At 36.2% G+C, this 15,395-nt stretch overlaps 2 non-coding genes across 2 annotated transcripts; both read right to left on the reverse strand.

Annotated features, from left to right (window-relative positions):
- Window positions 1-8,780: 8,780 nt before the first annotated feature.
- Window positions 8,781-8,888, reverse strand: LOC112731112 (small nucleolar RNA R71). Its single transcript, XR_003166904.1, has one exon. It is a non-coding gene; the product is annotated as a small nucleolar RNA R71 (small nucleolar RNA).
- Window positions 8,889-14,694: 5,806 nt separating this feature from the next.
- Window positions 14,695-14,802, reverse strand: LOC112731883 (small nucleolar RNA R71). Its single transcript, XR_003167635.1, has one exon. It is a non-coding gene; the product is annotated as a small nucleolar RNA R71 (small nucleolar RNA).
- Between the last annotated feature and the right edge of the window lie 593 nt (window positions 14,803-15,395).

Below are 15,395 nucleotides of genomic sequence, written 5' to 3' on the forward strand. Positions count from 1 at the left end.
TGGTGGAGTGGAGAAAATCAATTTGTCTGGCCATTGACTCCAATTGTTGCTGAGTTTGCTGATGTAGCTGTTTGCTTTGATTCATGACTGCCTTCACTCCTTCAAAATTCATTGTATCTTCCTCCAAAGTTGCATTCTGTGGTGTCTCAAATGAGTGTTGGTTGTTGGTTCTCTTGTCGTTGAACCTTGCAGTTCCTTGACTAGTTGCTGTTGCTTTGAGTAAATCATTTGAGGAGTGATCTACTGCTCTTCTCATTTCTGGGGTTAATCCTTCATAAAATGCTTGGAAAGCCACTTTGTCATTTGCTTTCTTGTATCTTTCCCATGCTTTGAGCAATGGTTCTTCCTCTCCTTGCATGAATGGATGTGTTCCCTCTTTCATCTTGATGTTTTGTCGGGATGTAGAGAATTTGGCTAGAAATTTGGCAACCAGATCATCCCAACTAGTGATACTTCCTTGGGGGAGAGTTTCAAGCCATTGTGCTGCCTCATCCTTTAGTGAGAAAGGGAATAGCAAGAGCTTGTAGACATCATGATTTACAACATCACAGATCCTCAGAAAAATAGATAGATGCTGTTCAGAATCTTCCAAGGGATTTCCACCATAAGAACAATTGTTCTCTATTAGTGTAATGAGTTGCGGCTTCATGTTGGGATGTTCTTCTTTCCTGTGACATATGAATCAATCAATAGAAAACACAGTGATTCTCTTGAAAATTGAGTGTAGCCGGTTGAGACAAAACTTCAAACAGTTAGTGGGTTAGTCAAAATTAGAGAAAAATAAAGAAAAAGTGCTTGATCTAGATCACCACCTCACTTAATCATTGTCAATCTAATCAATCCCCGGCAACGGCGCCAAAAACTTGATGAATATTTTGGAGGAAAAATAAATCTCTCCCAAAACACACAAATCTAACCGGCAAGTGTACCGGGTCGTATCAAGTAATAAAAACTCACGGGAGTGAGGTCGATCCCACAGGGATTGAAGGATTGAGCAATTTTAGCTTAGTGGTTGATTTAGTCAAGCGAATCAAGATTTGGTTGATGGTTTTGTGACTTGCAGAATTAAATTGCATTGAAGTAAAGAGAACAAGAAATAAATTGCTGAAACGTAAAGGACAAGAAATTAAATAGCAGAAACTTAAAGTGCAAGAAATGTAAATTACGGAATCTTAAAGTGCAAGAAATGTAAACAGCTGGAATTGTAAAGGGAATTGGGGAATGGATTCGCAGAATTTAAACAAGGAAAAGTTGAATTGCATTAAACAGAAGAGGGAAAGGGAATTGAGATTGAACCGGATATGAAGCAGAGATAAGTAAATGAGCATAAAAAGGAAAGAAACAGAATGTAATTTGGGGATTTGGATCTCAGGACCCAGAGACTAGAAAACCAAGTCTAGATCTCAATGCCTTCCTAGATCCAACAAGAACAATTGCAAGGGAATTGTAAATTGCAAAGAGAATAGATGAAGAGCAGTTAACCGGAAATGAAATTCAATTAACAGTAAAGAAGCAGAGAGATCCAAGATTGAGATTGAAACAGAATTTCTTCAATTCTCCAATCCAAGATCCAAGACAAATGTAAAATGAAATTGAAAGCAATGGAAACAAAGAAATTAAAGTTCACTCAATAACAAAAGCTCTCCGAAAACTATTATGAAAATTTCAAAAGGAAAGCTCTCCGAAGAACTTGAATTCTATCCTATTTATACACTTTCTTCCAATGATCTTCAAGCCTTGAGTTGGGCCTTTGCTCTTGGTGGAATTGGGTTGAAAGAGGCCTTGGTTGATTGCTCTTGAAGTTTGGAGAAGAACCGAAGTGAACCAATTGAACCGGTTTTGAGGTTAGCAAAAGTTGGACCAAAAGTTTGAGCCAAAGTTAGGGGTCTAACTTTGGCTCCAACTTTTCATATCAGCTAGCACATTTTGCTGGTATGAACGTTGGTGCCAACGTTAGGGGTCTAACTTTGACCCTAACGTTGGCCTTGCCTAATGTGCTTGTGGCGCCAACGTTAGCCTCCAAGTTAGGGGGCTAACGTTGGCGCAAACTTTTGCTCCTTCCCCATTGAAATTTCATGTGCCAACGTTAGATGGCCAGGGAGGAATTCATGTGCCAACGTTAGCCTCCAAGTTAGGGGGCTAACGTTGGCGCAAACTTTTGGTGCCCAGGGGAGAAATTCATGTGCCAACGTTAGCCTCAAAGTTAGGGGGCTAACGTTGGCGCAAACTTTTGGAGCCCAGGGGAGAATTTTCAAGTTCCAACGTTAGCCTCCAAGTTAGGGGGCTAACGTTGGGGCTAACTTTTCAACCAAAAGTTTGTGCAAAAGTTTGATGCTAACTTTAGGTCCAGCTTCTTGCTTCCTGGTTCAATTTCACTTATTCCATTGTCTTCTCTTTACTCCTAGCTATTCCTTCTTGCTTCAACCTTTCTCCAAGCTTTCTTCACCTATCATTAATCAACCAAACTCATCAAAGCTATGCTCAAAATCATGAGATATTCAATCTTTCATAATATGCAACAAATATAGCATAAAACCTCATGAAATGGCATGAATTCATATATGGTTGGTTCAATCAAGGGAAACATGAAAATCTACTCAATTAGCTTGCTTGTAGCTCAAGAAAGTGCATAATTCTACTGAAAACAAAAGAAAAAGACTAGTTAAAATAGGCTAAGATGACTTGTCATTAGCAAGCTGTATGTTGGTGGATCACCGTTGTCAATGGCTACCATCCATCCTGTCAGTGAAAATGGTCCAAATGCGCTGTCACCGCACGGCTAATCATCTGTCGGTTCTCACTCATGTTGGAATAGAATCCGTTGATTCTTTTGCGTCTGTCACTATGCCCAACACTCGTGAGTTTAAAGCTAGTCATAGTCATCCCTTCCAGATCCTACTCGGAATACCACAGACAAGGTTTAGACTTTCCGGATCTCAGGAATGACCGCCAATAATTCTAGCCTATACCACGAAGACTTTGATCATGAACCAGGAGGCTAAGAGATACACACTCAAGCTAGTGCATATAGAACGGAGGTGGTTGTCAGGCACGCGTTCATAGGTGAGAATGATGATGAGTGTCACGGATTATCACATTCATCAGGGTGAAGTGCGAGTGAATATCTTAGAATAGAAACAAGCGTGATTGAATGAAAAACAGTAGTAATTGCATTAATTCATCGAAACACAGCAGAGCTCCTCACCCCCAATCATGGGGTTTAGAGACTCATGCCGTCAGAAATACAATGTGAAGTGTAAAAATGTCATGATATACATAATAAATCTCTAAAAGTTGTTTAAATACTAAACTAGTAACCTAGGTTTACAGAAAATGAGTAAACTACGATAGATAGTGCAGAAATCCACTTCCGAGGCCCACTTGGTGTGTGCTGGGGTTGAGACTTGAGATTTACACGTACCTAGGCTATTTCTGGAGTTAAACGCCACGTTGTAACCTGTTTTGGGTGTTTAACTCCAACTTGTAACCTGTTTCTGGCATTTAATGCCAGAATGCAACATGGAACTCGCGTTGAACGCCAGTTTATGTCATTTATTTTTGAGCAAAGTATGGACTATTATATATTTCTGGAAAGCCCTGGATGTCTACTTTCCAACGCAATTGAGAGCGCACCATTTGGATTTTTGTAGCTCCAGAAAATCAATCTCGAGTGTAGGGAGGTCAAAATCTAACAGCATCTGTAGTCGTTTTTTAGCCTCTGAATAAGATTTTGCTCAGGTCCCTCAATTTCAGCCAGAAAATACCTGAAATCACAGAAAAACACACAAACTCATAGTAAAGTCTAGAAATATGAATTTTGAATAAAAACTAATAAAAATATAGTAAAAACTAACTAAATCATACTAAAAACTACCTAAAAGTAATGCCAAAAAGCGCATAAATTATCCGCTCATCACAACACTAAACTTAAATTGTTGCTTGTCCCCAAGCAACTGAAAATCAAATAGGATAAAAAGAAGAGAATATACCATAAACTCCAAAATATCAATGAAACTTAGCTCCAATTAAATGAGCGGGACTAGTAGCTTTTTGACCTGAACAGTTTTGGCATCTCACTTTATCCCTTGAAGTTCAGAATGATTGGCATCTATAGAAACTCAGAATTCAGATAGTGTTATTGATTTTTCTAGTTTAGTATGTTGATTCTTGAACACAGCTACTTTATGAGTCTTGGCCGTGGCCCTAAGCACTTTGTTTTTCAATATTACCACCGGATACATAAATGCCACAGACACATAATTCGGTGAACCTTTTTAGATTGTGACTCAGCTTTGCTAAGGTCCCCAATTAGAGGTGTCCAGGGTTCTTAAGCACACTCTGTTTTTGCTTTGGACCTCGACTTTAACCGCTCAGTCTCAAGCTTTTAACTTGACACCTTCACGCCACAAGCACATGGTTAGAGACAGCTTAGTTTATCCGCTTAGGCCAGAATTTTATTCCTTTGGGCCCTCCTATCCACTGATACTCAAAGCCTTGGATCCTTTTTATTACCCTTGCCTTTTGGTTTTAAAGGCTATTGGCTTTTTCTGCTTGCTTTTGCTTTTTCTTTCTCTTTTTTTTCGCAAGCCTTATTTATTCATTGCTTTTTCTTGCTTCAAGAATCAATTTTATGATTTTTCAGATTATCAAATAATATTTCTCCTTTTTCATTATTCTTTAGGAGCCAACAATTTTAACATTCATAAACAACAAATTCAAAAGACATATGCACTGTTCAAGCATTCATTCAGAGAACAAAAAGTATTGTCACCACATCAAAATAATTAAACTAATTTCAAGGATGAATTCGAAATCATGTACTTCTTGTTCTTTTGTAATTAAAATATTTTTCATTTAAGAAAGGTGATGGATTCGTAGGACATTCATAACTTTAAGGCATAGACTCTAATCTTTATTTATTATTTAATAGAAATAATATAAAATAGGCATAAAAAGCAGACAATTAGTAATAAAAGAAAGGAAATTAAAGATATAAAGACAAATGACTCTAATTCTAATACTCATGTACTTTTAAAATGGATAAAAGGTTATCAAAGAGTTAGGACTCAACAACCTTTATTTTGGGAGGTATATGCCTCTTTAGTCTGTGGGGTGCTTGGTCCTTTGATGAGCGGATAATTTATACGCTTTTTGGCATTATTTTTACATGGTTTTTAATATGATTTAGTTATTTTTTAGTATATTTTTATTAGTTTTTAAATAAAAATCACATTTCTGGATTTTACTATGAGTTTGTGTATTTTTCTGTATTTTTCCTGCACTCAAAGTGGATTTTCTGGAGCTACAGAACTCCAAATGGCGCGCTCTCAATTGCGTTGGAAAGTAGACATCCAGGATTTTTCAGCAATATATAATAGTCCATACTTTTCTCGAGTTTAGATGATGCAAACTGGCGTTCAACGCCAGTTCCATGTTGCATTCTGGAGTTAAACGCCAGAAACAGGTTGCAAAGTGGAGTTAAACGCAAGAAACAGGTTACAAACTGGCGTTCAACTCCAAGAGAAGCCTCTACACATGAAAGCTTCAATGCTCAGCCCAAGCACACATCAAGTGGGCCCCGGAAGTGGATTTCTGCATCATTTACTTATTTCTGTAAACCCTAGTAACTAGTTTAGTATAAATAGAACTTTTTACTATTGTATTTACATCTTTGGATTGTCTTTTGATCCTTTGATCATGTTTTGGGGGTTGGCCATTCGGCCATGCCTGGACCTTGTTCTTATGTATTTTCAACGGTAGAGTTTCTACACACCATAGATTAAGGTGTGGAGCTTTGCTGTTTCTCATGAATTAATGCAAAGTACTATTGTTTTTCTATTCAATTCAAGCTTATTCCGATTCTAAGATATTCATTCGCACCTCAATATGAATGTGATGATTGTGACACTCATCATCATTCCCAACCTATGAACGCGTGTCTGACAACCACTTCTGTTCTACCTTAGATTGAATGAGTATCTCTAGGATTCCTTAATCAGAGTCTTCGTGGTATAAGTTAGAATCCATGGACGGCCATTCTTGAGATCTGGAAAGTCTAAACCTTGTCTGTGGTATTCCGAGTAGGATCTGGGAAGGGATGGCTGCGACGAGCTTCAAACTCGCGAGTGCTGGGCGTAGTGACAGACGCAAAAGGATCAATGGATCCTATTCCAACATGATCGAGAACTGACAGATGATTAGCCATGCAGTGACAGCGCATTGGACCATTTTCACAGAGAGGATGGGATGTAGCCATTGACAACGGTGATGCCCTACATACAGCTTGCCATGGAAGGGAGTAAGAATGATTGGATGAAGACAGCAGGAAAGCAGAGGTTCAGGAGGAACGAAAGCATCTCTATATGCTTATCTGAAATTCTCACCAAGGAATTACATAAGTATCTCTATCCTAGTTTATATTTTAATTTTATTTTTATTGTCAATTCACCATAACCATTTAAATCTGCCTGACTGAGATTTACAAGGTGACCATAGCTTGCTTCAAGCCGACAATCTCCGTGGGATCGACCCTTACTCAGGTAAGGTTTATTACTTGGATGACCCAGTGCACTTGCTGGTTAGTTGTGCGAAGTTATGACAAAGTGTGTGAATTACGTTCCGAGCACCAAGTTTTTGGCACCGTTGTTAAGGATCACAATTTCGTGCACCAAGTTTTTGGCGCCGTTGCCGGGGATTGTTCGTGTTTGGACAACTGACGGTTCATCTTGTTGCTCAGATTAGGTAATTTTCTTCTTGTTTTAACTTTTATTTTGTTTTCAAAAAGTTTTAAAAAATTTTTCAAAAATTTTTTCTTTGTTTTCATTTTTCTAAAAATAAATTTTCGAAAATCCAAAAAAATTATAAAATCATAAAATAAAAAATAATTTGTGTTTCTTATTTGAGTCTTGTGTCAATTTTTAAGTTTGGTGTCAATTGCATCTTTTTAATTTTTCTTAAAATTTTTGAAAACTCATGCATGTGTTCTTCATGATCTTCAAGTTGTTCTTGATGATTTTCTATGTTTGATCTTTAATTTTTCTTGTTTTGTGTCTTTTCTTGTTTTTCATATGCATTTCCAATTTGTTAGTGTCTAAAGTTTAAAAATTTCTAAGTTTGGTGTCTTGCATGTTTTCTTTTCTTGAAAATTTTTCAAAAATAAGTTCTTGATGTTCATCATGATCTTCAAAGTATTCTTGGTGTTCATCTTGACATTCAAAGTGTTCATGCATGCATTAGTTGTTTTGATTCATAATTTCTATGTTTTGTGTCAATTTTGTGTTTTTCTCTTTCATCATTAAGAATTCAAAAATAAAAAAAATATATTTTTCCCTCTTTCTCTCATAAATTTTCGAAAATTTGAGTTGACTTTTTCAAAACTTTTTAAAATTTAGTTGTTTCTTATGAGTCAAATCAAATTTTCAATTTAAAAATTCTATCTTTTTCAAATCTTTTAAAAAAAATTCAAATCTTTCTCATTTTTCTTTTATGATTTTCGAAAATTTCAAAATGATTTTCAAAAATCTTTTTCTTATTTTGTTTCATATTTTCGAAATTAATGCTGACAATTAATGTGATTGACTAAAAAATTTTTAAGTTTGTTACTTGCCTAGTAAGAAAGGTTCAATCTTTAAACTCTAGAATCATATCTTTTTAGTTTCTTGTTAGTCAAGTAATCAACTTTGATTTCAAAAATCAAATCTTTTTAAATTTCTTTTTCAAATCTTTTTCAAATTAAGTTTCAATCATATCTTTTTCAAAATTAATTTCAAAATCTTTTCTAACTTCTTATCTTTTCAAAATTAAATTTCAAATCCTTTCCAACTAATCCTCTCTTTTTGTTTCAATCATATCTTTTTCAAAACTACCTAACTAACTCTCTAATTTTCAAAAATCACCTTCCCTCTTTTTCAAAATTTCTTTTTAATTAACTATTTGTTTTAAATTTTAATTTGATTTAATTTTATTTTTCTTTTTAAATTTTCGAATTTTTATTTTAAATTCAATTTAAAAACAAAAATACTTTTATTTTAATTTATTTAATTTTCGAATTCTCTCATTTCTCATCCCCTTCTGTTTATTTATTCATCTACTAACACCCCTCTTTCACCCAAGAATTCGAACTCATTCCTCTCCCTTGTGTTTAGATTCTTATCTTTTCCTTCCTCCATTATTCTCTTCTTACACTTACATAAAGAATCTCTATACTGTGACGTAGAGGATTCCATATTTTCTGTTCTCTTCTTTTTCATATGAGCAGGAACAAGGATAAGAACATTCTTATTGAAGCTGATCCTGAACCTGAAAGGACTCTGAAGAGGAAGCTAAGGGAAGCTAAAGCACAACTCTCTAGAGAAAATCTGACAGAAATTTTCGAAAAAGAAGGAGACATGGCCAAAAATAATAACAATGCAAGGAAGATGCTTGGTGACTTCACTGCACCAAATTCCAATTTACATGGAAGAAGCATCTCAATCCCTGCCATTGGAGTAAACAACTTTGAGCTTAAACCTCAATTAGTTTCTCTGATGCAACAGAACTGTAAGTTTTATGGACTTCCATCAGAAGATCCTTTTTAGTTCTTAACTGAATTCTTGCAGATCTGTGATACTGTTAAGGCCAATGGGGTTGATCCCGACGTGTACAGGCTTATGCTTTTCCCGTTTGCTGTAAGAGACAGAGCTAGAATATGGTTGGACTCTCAACCTAAGGATAGCCTGAACTCTTGGGATAAGCTGGTCATGGCTTTCTTAGCCAAGTTCTTTCCTCCTCAAAAGCTTAGCAAGCTTAGAGTGGTTGTTCAAACCTTCAAACAGAAGGAGGGTGAATCCCTCTATGAAACTTGGGAGAGATACAAGGAACTGACCAAAAAGTGTCCTTCTGACATGCTTTCAGAATGGACCATCCTGGATATATTCTATGATGGTCTGTCTGAATTATCTAAGATGTCATTGGACCATTCTGCAGGTGGATCCATTCACCTAAAGAAAACGCATGCAGAAGCTCAAGAACTCATTGACATGGTTGCAAATAACCAGTTCATGTACACTTCTGAAAGGAATCCTGTGAATAATGGGACGCCACAAAGGAAGGGAGTTCTTGAAGTTGATACTCTGAATGCCATATTGGCTCAGAATAAAATATTGACTCAGCAAGTCAATATGATCTCTCAGAGTCTGAATGGATTGAAAGAATCATCCAACAGTACTAAAGAGGCCTCTTCTGAAGAAGAAGCTTATGATCTTAAGAACCCTGCAATAGCAGAGGTGAATTACATGGGTGAACCCTATGGAAACACCTATAATCCCTCATGGAAAAATCATCCAAATTTCTCATGGAAGGATCAACAAAAGCCTCAACAAGGCTTTAATAATGGTGGAAGAAACAGGTTTAGCAATAGCAAGCCTTTTCCATCATCCACTCAGCAACAGACAGAGAATTCTGAGCAGAATCTATCTAGCTTAGCAAATATAGTCTCTGATCTATCTAAGGCCACTCTGAGTTTCATGAATGAAACAAGGTCCTCCATTAGAAATTTGGAGGCACAAGTGGGCCAGCTGAGTAAAAAAGTCACTAAAACTCCTCCTAGTACTCTCCCAAGCAATACAGAAGAGAATCCAAAAAGAGAGTGCAAGGCCATAACCTTACTTGGTGTGGCCGAACCCAAAGAGGAGGAGAAGGACGTGAATCCTAGTGAAGAAGACCTCCTGGGACGTCCATTGACCTATAAAGAGTTTCCCTTTGAGGAACCAAAGGAATCTGAGGCTCATCTAGAGATCATAGAGATTCCATTGAACCTCCTTTTACCATTTATGAGCTCTGATGACTATTCATCTTCTGAAGAAGATGAAGACATTGCTGAAGAGCAAGTTGCTCAATATTTAGGAGCAATCATGAAGCTGAATGCCAAATTATTTGGCAATGAGACTTGGGAGGATGAACCTCCATTGCTCGTCAAGGAACTAAATGCCTTGGATCAGCAAACTCTACCTCAAAAGAAACAGGATCCTGGTAAATTCTTAATACCCTGTAACATAGGCACCATGACCTTTGAGAAGGCTCTGTGTGACCTGGGGTTAGGAATAAACTTAATGCCACTCTCTGTAATGGAGAAACTTGGGATATTTGAGGTGCAAGTTGCCAGAATCTCATTAGAGATGGCAGACAACTCAAGAAAACAGGCTTATGGACTAGTAGAGGACGTGCTAGTAAAGGTTGAAGGCCTTTACATCCCTGCTGATTTCATAATTCTAGACACTGGGAAGGATGAGGATGAATCCATCATCCTTGGAAGACCTTTCCTAGCCACAGCAAAAGCTGTGGTTGATGTGGACAGAGGAGAGTTGGTCCTTCAACTGAATGAGGACAACCTTTTGTTTAAAACTCAAGGATCTCCTTCTGTAACCATGGAGAGGAAGCATGAAAAGCTTCTCTCACTGCAGAGTCAACCAAAGCCCCCACAGTCAAACTCTAAGTTTGGTGTTGGGAGGCCACAATCAAACTCTAATTTTGGTGTTGAACCCCCACATTCAAACTCTAAGTTTGGTGTTGGAAGGTTGATGAGCGGATAATTTATACACTTTTTGGCATTGTTTTTACATAGTTTTCAGTATGATTTAGTTAGTTTTTAGTATATTTTTATTAGTTTTTAAATAAAATTCACATTTCTGGACTTTACTATGAGTTTGTGTGTTTTTCTGTGATTTCAGGTATTTTCTGGCTGAAATTGAGGGACTTGAGCAAAAAGCAAATTCAGAGGTTGAAGAAGGACTGCAGATGCTGTTGGATTCTGACCTCCCTGCACTCAAAGTGGATTTTTTGTTGCTACAGAACTCCAAATGGTGCACTCTCAATTGCGTTGGAAAGTAGACATCCAGGGCTTTCCGGAAATATATAATAGTCATACTTTGCCTGAGTTTAGCAGATGCAAACTGGCGTTCAACGCCAGTTTCATGTTGCATTCTGGAGTTAAACGCCAGAAATAGGCTGCAAAGTAAAGTTAAACGCCAAAAACAGGTTATAAACTGGCGTTCAACTCCAAGAAAGACCTCTCCACGTGAAATCTTCAACGCTCAGCCCAAGCACACACCAAATGGGCCCCGAAAGTGGATTTCTGTATCATTTACTTATCTCTGTAAACCATAGTAACTAGTTTAGCATAAATAGGACTTTTTACTATTGTATTAGACATCTTGGGACGTTTAGTTCTTAGATCATGGGGGCTGGCCTCTCGGCCATGCCTAGACCTTGTTCTTATGTATTTTCAACGGTAGAGTTTCTACACACCATAGATTAAGGTGTGGAGCTCTGCTGTTCCTCATGAATTAATGCAAAGTACTATTGTTTTTCTATTCAATTCAAGCTTATTCCTGTTCTAAGATATTCATTCGCACCCAAGAACATGATGAATGTGATGATTATGTGACGCTCATCACTATTCTTACCAATGAACGCGTACCTGACAATCACTTCCGTTCTACATGAAGATGAGATAGAATGAGTATCTCTTAGATATCTAATACAGGGGACCGAGTCTGAGATATTAGAGTCTTCGTGGTATAAGTTAGAACCCATGGATGGCCATTCCCGAGATCTGAAAAGTCTAAACCTTGTCTGTGGTATTCCGAGTAGGATCTGGGAAGGGATGGCTGTGACGAGCTTCAAACACGCGAGTGCTGGGCGTAGTGACAGACGTAAAAGGATAGTAAATCCTATTCCAGTATGATCGAGAACCGACAGATGATTAGCCATGCAGTGACAGCGCATTGGACCATTTTCACAGAGAGGATGGGATGTAGCCATTGACAACGGTGATACCCTACATACAGCTTGCCATTGAAGGGAGTAGGAATGATTGGATGAAGACAGCAGGAAAGCAGAGGTTCAGGAGGAACGAAAGCATCTCTATACGCTTATCTGAAATTCTCACCAAGGAATTACATAAGTATCTCTATCCTAGTTTATATTTTAATTATATTTTTATTGTCAATTCTCCATAACCATTTAAATCCGCCTGACTAAGATTTACAAGGTGGCCATAGCTTGCTTCAAGCCGACAATCTCCGTGGGATCGACCCTTACTCACGTAAAGTTTATTACTTGGACGACCCAGTGCACTTGCAGGTTAGTTGTGCGAAATTGTGACAAAGTGTGATTCACGTTTGAGAGCACCAAGTCTTTGGTGCCATTGTTGATGATCGCAATTTCGTGCACCAAGTTTTTGGCGCCGTTGCCGGGGATTGTTCGAGTTTGAACAACTGACGGTTCATCTTGTTGCTCAGATTAGGTAATTTTATTTTAATTTTAAGCTTTTTGTTTTTATTATTCTTATTTATAAAAAAAATAATAATAAAAATAAATATTTTCAAAAATATATTTTTCTTCAGAATTTTTAAGAATGAATTCTAGTGTTTCATGATGATTTGTTGAATCCTGGCTGGCTGTAAGGCATGTCTAATCTTTTGGACCGGGGTTTCAACTTATCATCACAAGAGCTTGTTGATCTTCACCCATTTGGCAGTTACACACATAGTTGTTGTATATATGGGAGGTAGGCAATATCTGCTGAAGCTTGGCTGGCCATTGGCCATGTCTAGTGTTTTGGACCGGAGCTTTCACTGAAAGCTTGGCAGGCTAGTAAGCCATGTCTAATTCCTGGACCGGAGCTTTAGACTAACATTGCAAGATTCCTGGAATTCCTATTAAAAATTTTGAAATCCTTATTTTTCTTTTTCCAATTAATTTTTAAAAAATACCAAAAAAAATTTAGTAAAATTATAAAACCAAAAATAATTTGATGTTTCTTGTTTGAATTTAGTGTCAAGTCATAAGTTTAGTGTCAATTGCATGTTTATCTCTTTCTTGCATTTTTCGAAAATTCATGCATTGCATTCTTCATGATCTTCAAGTTGTTCTTGGTAAGTCTCCTTGTTTGATCTTCATATTTTCTTGTTTTGTGTCTTTTCTTGTTTTTCATATGCATTTTCAATTTGTTAGTGTCTAAAGTTTGAAAATTTCTAAGTTTGGTGTCTTGCATGTTTTTCTTTTCTTAAAAATTTTAAAAAATAAGTCTTGATGTTCATCTTGATCTTCAAAGTGTTCTTGGTGTTCATCTTGACATTCATAGTGTTCTTGCATGCATCATTTGTTTTGATCCAAAATTTTCATGCATTGAGTCTTTTTGATGTTTTTCTCTCTCATCATTAAAATTAAAAAAAAAATCAAAAAAATATCTTTCCCTTATTTTACTCATAATTTTCGAAATTTTGAGTTGACTTTTTCAAAACTTTTTAAAATTTAGTTGTTTCTTATGAGTCAAATCAAATTTTCAATTTAAAAATTCTATCTTTTTCAAATCTTTTTCAAAAATCAAATCTTTTTCATTTTTCTTTTATGATTTTTGAAAATTTCAAAATTTATTTTCAAAATCTTTTTCTTATTTCTATTTCATATTTTCAAAATCTTTACTAACAATTAATGTGATTGATTCAAAAATTTTCTAAGTTTGTTACTTGCCTATTAAGAAAGGTTCAATCTTTAAAATTTAAAATCATATCTTTTTGTTTCTTGTTCATCAAGTAATCAATTTTAATTTCCAAAATCAAATCTTTTTAAATTTCTTTTTCAAATCTTTTTCAAAATAAATTTCAATCACATCTTTTTCAAAATCAATTTCAAAATCTTTTCTAACTTCTTTTCTAACTTCTTATCTTTTCAAAAATTAAGTTTCAAATCTTTTTCAATCAATCTTATCTTTTTGTTTGATTCTTATCTTTTTCAAAACTACCTAACTAATTTCCTCTCTTCAATTTTCGAAAATCACCTTCCTCTTTTTCAAAATTCCTTTTTAATTAACTAATTTTTTTAACTTTTAATTTAATTTAATTTTTTTATTTTCAAATTTTAATTATAATTTTAATTTAAAAACAAAAATATTTTTCTTTTCTTTTCAATTATTTTTGAAAATTCCATCCCTCATCTCCTTCTATTTATTTATTTATCTACTAACACCCCTCTTTCACTCAAAAAAATTCGAACCCAATCCTTTTCCTTGTGTTTGGATTCTTATCTTTTTCTTTTTCCATTCTTTTCTTCTTCTACTTACATAAAGGAATCTCTATACTGTGACATAGAGGATTCCATATTTTCTGTTCTCTTCTTTTTCATATGAGCAGGAACAAGGATAAGAACATTCTTGTTGAAGTTGATCCTGAACCTGAAAGGACTCTGAAGAGGAAGCTGAGGGAAGCTAAAGCACAACTCTCTGGAGAAAATCTGACAGAAATTTTCGAAAAAGAAGGAGACATGGCCGAAAATAATAACAATGCAAGGAAGATGCTTGGTGACTTTACTGCACCAAATTCCAATTTACATGGAAGAAACATCTCAATCCCTGCCATTGGAGCAAACAACTTTAAGCTGAAACCTCAATTAGTTTCTCTGATGCAACAGAACTGTAAGTTTTATGGACTTCCATCAGAAGATCCTTTTCAGTTCTTAACTGAATTCTTGCAAATCTGTGATACTGTTAAGACCAATGGGGTTGATCCCGAGGTCTACAGGCTTATGCTTTTCCCGTTTGCTGTAAGAGACAGAGCTAGAATATAGTTGGACTCTCAACCTAAGGATAGCCTGAACTCTTAGGATAAGCTGGTCACGGCTTTTTTAGCCAAGTTCTTTCCTCCTCAAAAGCTTAGTAAGCTTAGAGTGGATGTTCAAACCTTCAAGCAGAAAGAAGGTGAATCCCTCTATGAAGCTTGGGAGAGATACAAGGAACTGACCAAAAAGTGTCCTTCTGACATGCTTTCAGAATGGACCATCCTGGATATATTCTATGATGGTCTGTCTGAGCTATCAAAGATGTCACTTAATCATTCTGCAGGTAGATCTATTCACCTAAAGAAAACGCCGGCAGAAGCTCAAGAACTCATTAACATGGTTGCAAATAACCAGTTTATGTATACTTCTGAAAGGAATCCTGTGAGTAATGGGACGCCTATGAGGAAGGGAGTTCTTGAAATTGATACTCTGAATGCCATATTGGCTCAGAATAAAATATTGACTCAGCAAGTCAATATGATCTCTCAGAGTCTGAATGGATTGAAGGAATCATCCAACAGTACTATAGAGGCATCTTCTGAAGAAGAAGCTTATGATCCTGAGAACCCTGCAATAGCAGAGGTGAATTACAGGGTTAAACCCTATGGAAACACCTGTAATCCCTCATAGAGAAATCATCCAAATTTCTCATGGAAGGATCAACAAAAGCCTCAACAAGGCTTTAATAATGGTGGACAAAACAGGTTTAGCAATAGAAATCCTTTTCCATCATCCACTCAGCAACAGACCGAGAATTTTGAGCAGAATCCATCTAGCTTAGCAAATATAGTCTCTGATCT

The sequence above is a fragment of the Arachis hypogaea genome, chromosome 12, assembly GCF_003086295.3.
Source record: "Arachis hypogaea cultivar Tifrunner chromosome 12, arahy.Tifrunner.gnm2.J5K5, whole genome shotgun sequence".
In the NCBI taxonomy this organism is placed as follows: domain Eukaryota; kingdom Viridiplantae; phylum Streptophyta; class Magnoliopsida; order Fabales; family Fabaceae; genus Arachis; species Arachis hypogaea.